This window comes from Rhincodon typus, chromosome 9 (genome assembly GCF_021869965.1).
Source record: "Rhincodon typus isolate 14 chromosome 9, sRhiTyp1.1, whole genome shotgun sequence".
Taxonomy (NCBI): Eukaryota; Metazoa; Chordata; class Chondrichthyes; order Orectolobiformes; family Rhincodontidae; genus Rhincodon; species Rhincodon typus.
The window spans coordinates 50,201,460-50,210,009 of NC_063340.1; the positions used below are offsets into that span (position 1 = coordinate 50,201,460).

An 8,550-nucleotide genomic window follows, 5' to 3' on the forward strand; every position below is an offset into this window, starting at 1 on the left:
TATGCATGGACCTGCAAGGTCCAAAGGGAAGTAAAGAATTGGGGGGAACAATGAAGACTACATCTGGATAATTGTGTACATTTTTGGTATCCTCTATCCAATGAAGGATACACCTGCCATAGAGGGAGTTCAATGTAGGTTCTACAAATTAACCCCTGTGATGGTGTGATTGCTTATGAAAAGCGGTTAAAGGTGTCAAAGGATATTGGAATTGAGCAGGAGTAATACACTGAGATATAACATTAGCCATGAACATAGTGAATGGCAGGGTGGACTCAATGGCTGAATGGCTCCTTTCTTTTATGTTTCTCATTTTTGCCGCAGTTGTATGGAATCTTGGTGAAACCACACTTGGAGTTTTGGTCTTCTTACCTAAGGAAGGATGTACGTCCATAGTGGGTGTGAATTAATGTTGACTAGAATGACTCCAAGAATGGTGAGATTGTCCAATGAGGAGCGATTGAGGAGACTGCGCCCATATCCCCTATAGTCTAGAAGAAATAAAGGTGACCTCATTGAAGCAAACAAAATCCTTAGCGGCTCAACAATAGAAATGTAGAGAAGGATGGTTCCCTTGACTTGATCTCGAACCAGAGGCACAATCTCAGAATAAGATCATGTAGGACTAAAATGAGGAGGAATTCCTTCACTCAAACAGTGAATTCTCTGCACCAGAGGGCTGTGGAGGTTTAGTCATTGTGCATGTTCAAGACATAGATCATCAGATTTTTTGATATTAAAGGTTTAAGGGATATCGGGATTCTGTATGAAAATTGTGATTAGTTGAATGGTCAGAGATTATCCAGTTGAATGGTGGAGCAGGTTCAATGGGGTGAATAACCTATTTCTCCTGCCAATTCCTATGTAACTTGGCACACACTGACTGCTGTCATGTTTCCTGTTCCTGAGATCATCAATTAATTCTGTTCTAGGCGTGGAGCTCTTCCCTAAGAATTACACAATGTTCACCTTCAATCATAAATACTCCATTTAGAAAGCAAATCAGAACAACTTGGAGTAGATTCCGGAAAGCATTCAATTTTGGCCAACAAGTGGTAGTTTGTACAGGAGAAATTCCAGCTAATACCATGTCCAATAAGGAAAGACCAAATAACATCCTGCTGTCCTTCAATAGCATCAATACAAGGCACCCATACAATAACTTAGAAGCTTAATGGGACCAGCATGGCTATGCTGCAATGATTGACTCATGTTCTGTCATCTGAAAGCCTCTCTGCTTTCTACAATGTTCATATTAAGAATGTTATGGAATACTCACGATTTATCTGGATGAGTACGCAAATAAAACTCCAGTAGCTCAACATCATCCAAAACAAATGAATCCATCTGATCAAGCTCAGTGGGTTCACTATCCAGTTTCTACATCCCTGGGGCACTGAGGCTACAATATGTGTGATCTATCAGCTGCTGTGCAGCAAGCCACAAAGTTTAACTTTGACAATCCCTCACAGTTCCAGCAACTCTTCCACCAAGGAGGAAAACTGAAAGATCCTTGGGTGACAATCTTCACCAAATCGACGCCATCTGACTGAGACTTAAACTAATGTTTCTTCATCATTGCTGTGTTAAAAATCTAGAATTCTCTACCTTATAACATGGGGATACTGTCAGCTCGAGGACTGTGATAGTATAAGACGAAGGCCCCATCATCCCCACAGGGAAATAAAATACAGTGTTACCCACGTCCAAAGAACAAATTGTAAAATATATGTGTCTGCAGGTTTTGTTTGATGTGCAGGTTTTCTTTTCATTTATTAAAACAACTTCATATTCTTGCAATTTTTGAAAAGAGACTTTCACGAACCTTCTATGATTGAATTAAGTCAACCTTTGATACAAATAACAACATTTGTTTATAGACTATGTTTAATGTAATAAAGCATACTAAGGAGCAAAATATAGCATTAGGAGATATTAGGCAGACAATCAAAAGGTCATTCAAAGATTGAGGCTTTCATGTGTGTCTTAAAGAAGGAAAGAGAGGTAGAGAGACTTAGAGGCTCAGGGAGGAAATTTCCGAGCTTAAGGCATAGCTAACTGAATGAATGGCCACCAGTTAAAATCAAGGATATCCAAGAGACCAGAAATAAAGAAGCACAAATTTCTCAGACTATTGTGGGACTGTGGAAATAAAGTCACTGGATATGTTTAAGAAAGAAATAGATAGATTTCTCGATATTAAAACTGTGAAATGATATGGGGAGAGTGTGGGTGTATGGCGCTGAGTTAGATATCAGCCAGAATCATGGTGAATGGTGGACAGAACTCAATGGGTTAAACAGCCTCCTGCTTCTATTTTCTATGTTTCTGTGGAGGAGGTTAGAGAGAGGAAGAGGTGCAGGCCAGAGGAATGTGAAAATAAGGATGAGAATTTTGAAATAAAGGCATTGCGCAACTAGGAGCCAATGGAGGTAAGCAAGCACGGAGATGATAGGTAAAAGAACTTAGTACACTAAGATACAGACACCCGATTTTCAAAATTATTGAGGACAGAATGTATAAGACAAACAGATGAAATGAGGCTAAAATGTGAAACCAAGGATCTCTACTTCCAGCCAAGTCAGTTCAGGCTGGATCTTACATCTCCTGGGGCGTGTTGGCTCATGGTTGAGTTTATATCCATTCCTGCCTATTCACCCCTGCCTTGCCATAATTTTTCTGCAGGAGACTGCCCGCTTGCCCGGGAACCAATTGTGGGTCTTTCAGTGGCCATTTCGAGGCCCAATTCAAGGCCTCCTCTCACCGCCAAAAGGGATTCAACCCATGCTAAACGTCTAATCAGCAACTTTCACTGCTTGCGCTGGTGACTGGACAAAAGTTGTGGTATCTCCTGTACTGGCTTCACTGCTCATTGAAGGACCCCCCTCCATCCATGACTTCAGATCCCAGCTTTCTCCTTCCCCTTGCTCTGTCCACTATTCCACCCCATTGAATGGGCCTATCATCATGACCTTAATGATACCACCAGCTACCTACCTCACTTACCTTCACCATTTGGCTACATCAATGATCATCGCCCGGCACTTGTTGTACTCCCAGCAGTGGCTGCTGCTCCTGACTCTGCTAGGATCAGAGAGCTGCCATTTGATGGGAGCAGAGGTCTCTCCTCCAGCAATTAAATGGGCTGTGGACAGACAGCAAAACAGCATATAAACCAACACTACTTCCACACCCCACATAAATTCCAGCCTCTTCAGAGCAGTACTGGAACTGAATTACAAGTAAACAAGAAATCTTAATTACAGCACTTTGTTTATTACTTTTAATTTAGATTAATCAATGTGAAAGAAAGAAATGTGAAATAAGAAAAATAACTAAGTTTTATTTAACTGAGTTATATTTTTACTCAGTATGAAAGCTAAAAATGGATTGAGTTTTGGCAAATAATTTAGGACTACTTGTCAAAATCAAATGGGCCTTCTCATCTCCCTAAAAATTCTGATCTTGCAAAGTAAACTGTACTGTTATACCAATCATGGAGTGGAAATACTCAGTTGAAACTACCTAGTTCAGAGTTAGAAGTTGCAGCAAATGGAATATCCAATATTGGATGTTTTACCTTCCTTACCTATTTTGCAACTGGATGAGAGCATGCAAATAAGTTTCAAGAGTAAAGAAGGTTTTTTTTCAAGTTAAAGTTTAACCAAACAGATAAAAGTAATGTGTGACAGGTCTGTCAGTTTACAAGTGGAAATTTAGCATACTGATAATGATAGCTTAAACACTGCTTATTCAACAAGCAAAGCAAACAAAGAGTATCTGAAAAATCAGTTTGTTGGAAGTTTTTTTACTGGAATAAACTTGGAGCTCAGCAGATTATTCTGATTTATGGTAAACCTGATCAGTTAATATCAGATATATTTGAATACATTTTCTAAACTGTAAACAGACTCATTGGAGATTTTTTACAAATTCTATTGCAAGGGTTAAGGTCAAACACAACACTAAATTACAAACTACATGTTATAAATGTTTACTATCCTGTTCTTTTGTTAGTTAATATTAATGTAAAACTTTATTTACCTGAAATATGTTAACTATTCAATGCAGTGACTGAGCTTGAGACTAAGGACATTTGAGGAAAATGTAATGCAATATTCACTTCTGAAAAGGTGACTATTGCTGGGATAGGATTCCTTAATGATCGCAGTCCTCCAGTGCCTGATTTGTGTCCAAAGTTTATTTCAAAAGTGGACAGTTGACAAGCAGGCAGAGGTGAATGTGATCACGAGCTCAACAATTCAATTCTGTTTGCCAGCTCCATATCTGAAAAATCACACAATGTATAATATTTTCCCTGCATCTACTCATGAAATTGTCGGTATGATCTGCAAGCTTCTGTCTAAATGACATAAGTTCTAGTTGATGAATATGAAAGTTTAATCTGACTGTGAATTGGTCTTCTATATATTTTGGTCCACTTCTTTTGGGTATCTTTTAGCTTTTTAGCTGTTCATCCTGATGCGTCATGTCTGAATTGACGTTCATTCCCAAATGCTAACTAAATCTGTATGGTTTGCTTTTCTGCGTCGGACACACTGACAGTAGAGAACATCAGTTTCAGAGTTGTTTAAACATTTTAAATTCTGGTCGGAGGTTTGCAGTGTTCAAATCTGAACTAAGAAATTTTGTGGATATTTTGGCAATATATTTTGGCCTTCCCTTCCCTTCTATTGATTTGGCATGCACCCCGGTCACTTATCTTTTTAAGTGAATTAAAACAGCCTCTCAATAGGGATGTGTCTGCTTAAGGTACAGTGGAGCTGCAGGGAGACAGGGTAATGAAGAAAGCATTTGGTATGCTTGCCTTTATTGTTCAGTGCATTGAGTATAGGAGTTGGGAGGTCATGTTGCGGCTGTACAAGACATTGGTTAGGCCACTTTTGGAATACATCATTCAATTCTGGTCTACCTACTATGGGAAAGATGTTGTTAAACTTGAGGGGGTTCAGAAAGGATTTACAAGGATATTGCCAGGGTTGGATGATATGAGCGAAAGGGAAAGGCTGAATAGAGTCATAGAGTCACAGAAATATACAGCACAGAAACAGACCCCTTGATCCAACTCATCCATGCTGACCAGATATTCTAAATAAATCTAGTCCCATTTGCCAGCATTTGGCCCACATCCCTCTAAGCTTTTCCTATTCATATACCCATCCAGATGCCTTTTAAATGTTGTAATAGTACCAGCATCCACCACTTCCTCTGGCAGCTCATTCCATTCACACAGCACCTTCTGCGTGAAAAAAACTGCCTCTTAGGTCCCTTTTATATCTTTCCGCTGTCTCCTTAAACCAAGCCCTCTAGTTTTGGACTCCCCCACCCCAGGGAAAAGATGTTGTCTATTTACCCTATCTATGCCTCTCCTGATTTTATAAACCGCTACAAGGTCACCCCCTCAGCCTCTGACGCTCCAAGGAAAATAGCCCAGTCTGGGCTGCGACTATCTTCCCTGGAGTGTCAGAGGCTGAGGGGTGACCTTATAGAAGTTTATAAAATCATGAGGGGCATGATAGCATGAATAGTCAAAGTCTTTTCCCTAGGGTGGGTAAGTCCAAAACTAGAGGAATAGGTTTATGGCGAGAGGGGAAAGATTTAAAAGATGCATAAGAGGCAAAGGTGCGAGTATAGCATTCGTATGTACCCAATTTAAAAATTCATCCTGTTTAAAAACCATTATTTCAAGGTGATGCCAGTACCACATTAAAATCATCTGAGCATTGAAACGATTTAGTGTCCCAGAGCAGAAAAAAATGTCTTAACCAACATTCACTCACAGCTATGCACATTTTGGTCCTTTTAATTTGGTGCTTCTGTTTTACTTATGTTGGCATCACAAACTAATGTCCAAATTCTATCCAGATATTAATGCAAGTGCTAGCCACACTAGACAGAGCAAGCCCACACACACAAAAATATAAAGTGGCCAGATACTTACATTTCCCATGCATTCCACAATAATAATGAGAGAATATTCATCACGAATCCTCCCAATTCCTCAACACAGAAATGGGATAACCTGCAACAACTTCTCTGCACACAGCAGCTCATACACACCCATTCATACAACTGAGACAAACAGATTTTTTTTTGTTTTAGCTTTGTAGAGCTGTCCTTTAACTCATGCAGACACAAGATCTAAGGTGTTGGATTATCCTTCACTGCCTGGACACAGCAACAACAGAATTGAAAGTAAATTAACTGGTGAGCAGCATTCTCTCCAATTTTCTTTATGGCTATATGGGCCTCCAAGGTCCATTCACATCAGCAACTTCCAGAACCAGAAATCAATGCCCCAGTCAGCATGCAGACGCCAATCGACATACGTGGACCCGAAAGAAAAGTTGCTGGTGAGACTGACGCACTTCATTTTCCTGAGTTGGATTTCCTTCCCAGGTTCTGGCCAGAGCCAATGTTAGCTGCTCTTTTTCTGTTCAGCAAATGATCAAGGGTGGGGAGTCTCATGATTTGCAAGGCAGGGCAAAGTGGCTGGGTCCGCATTGCCAGAGTCCTGCTTCCCATTTCAGTTGTCCTCTTATATATCACTTGTCACCAAGAGCTTTAGACAGAAGGGTTTTCAGAAAATAAATTTTAAATCAAAGCCCTGCAGTATAGATAAAATATACTTTACAATTATTCAACATGTTGTTAAATATGTCATCTCCATTTTTGGATTACAACTTCATCCAGATCCTGTCATGTCTTCTACCATCTGTATCTTTATAGTGTATGGGCTCTTTAAGGGCTTAAGTGGTTTAGTGGGCGTGAAGAAAAAAAGTATCCTGTATCATAAACAAGAAGTTGCTTATTACATCTCAGCAACTATTTACAGGTTACAAGAATAGGTTCTACTTTATAGCAATGACCATTGGGGTGGAGCTAGCCTTAGGTCTGTCCCATGAGATGCTGTTTTACCCTCCAACCAAGTCCTCACAAGCTCATCACGGTGGATGAAGCTTATTGCACTCTATCAACTATTAACCATTTCACACCATTCCAGACACTTTTACAGCAATGTTAAATGTGACACATACAATACACAAAACTCAGCACCTTTTTTTTCTGAAGAAGGGTCTAGGCCCGAAACATCAGCCTTCCTGCTCCTCTGATGCTGCTTGGCCTGCTGTGTTCATCCAGCTCTACACCTTGTTATCTCAGCATCTTATGACCTGATCGTTCCATACATGTGTTTGCAAATATTACTTTGTTGGGGTGAGATTCACTGTTTCTAACATTTTGTTTCACTTGTATGTTACCCATCAACCCGATGACAATTTATATAGTCCCACATTCCACTGTTGTTTCTCCACATGTTCTGCAGGCAATATGTCATAGACAATATTGCATTCCATCTTTTCTTTTTACATCTATATACCTCAGATAAGAAATTCAGCAGGTATTGAAAGAGTGTCCTAAAAGTACACTGATGCACCTGTTTTGCAGGTATAACTTTATTTCCCTCTCCATCCTTGTCACTGGATTCCAACTCGAAATACTGACTGATGACTGTGGACATTAGCAAGTTCATCTGCTCTCAAATCTCTGCTTTGCTGTCAGCCTGTAGAAAATGTGTAAGAGCAGCCGGGAGTATATATTCTGTGCATTTTTTTCTTCATTCCTATTTTGGGGAAGCATATATTTCCCAATCACTGCTACCCACACACGAGAATACTAACATCAATACTCAACACTGTGGGTCAAGGAGCAGTAAGTGCATTGACATGGTGCAATCATTGAGTAGGCAACGTATGGTTAAAGTACTTGGAAGTCGAGTCGAGTGAAATCATGACATCTCAAAAATCACACGGCTCGAAATTCTACTTGTGTCGAAGTCATCAGCCATTCCTGTCAGCAGAATAGCAAATCATAATAAGCGATGCCTACAATAAACGAAACATTCACACAAACTTTCTTTTACAGCATTGTTAGGTGACAGCAAAACATTAGGTGTCCTGAGCCTGTGGCCTTTCCCCGACAAGGCATGCGTATGGTTCCACGCCCTATGCGTCGTTGCGTCATACGCAAGGTGCGCACTGCGCATGTGCACGAAACAGGTATGACGTTGGAAGGAGAAGGGTCACTGAATCAGAAATGTTATCTCTGATTTGTGTAAAGATGCTGCCAGACCTGGTGAGATCTTCCAGCAATTTCTGTTTATGTTTCTGAGTTACGTTGCAAGGAGGTCCTGCGGCAGAAAGGATGTCCAAGATCGGGTGTGAGGGGGTGGTGGTTATCAGCGAATGGGGTGGGAGCAAGCTGGAGGGATTGGATCTGACCGGGTCGGGGGAGGAGGTGATCGAATGAGCTTCTGTTCTCCGCATCCCCCCCGTCACCCCCCACACAGACCCCGTCACCCCCTACACACACACCCCCCGTCACCCACCACACACACCCCCCGTCACCACCCACACACACCCCCTGTCACCCACCACACACACACCCCCCGTCACCCACCACACACACACCCCCCGTCACCCACCACACACACCCCCCGTCACCCACCACACACACCCCCCGTCACCCACC

The 8,550-nt window shown here is 41.2% G+C and overlaps 2 protein-coding genes across 3 annotated transcripts in view; one reads left to right on the forward strand and one right to left on the reverse strand.

Annotated features, from left to right (window-relative positions):
* The window catches only part of nek2 (NIMA-related kinase 2), a 527,130-nt gene that overhangs the window by 41,451 nt on the left and 477,129 nt on the right, over window positions 1-8,550 (reverse strand). The window lies entirely within an intron of this gene.
* Window positions 8,065-8,550, forward strand: part of LOC109920512 (corepressor interacting with RBPJ 1-like) — a 38,894-nt gene continuing 38,408 nt past the window's right edge. The window contains exon 1 of the mRNA XM_048600607.1: window positions 8,065-8,154. The gene's annotated coding sequence lies outside the window, so the exon portion shown is untranslated. The remainder of the gene's footprint in view (window positions 8,155-8,550) is intronic.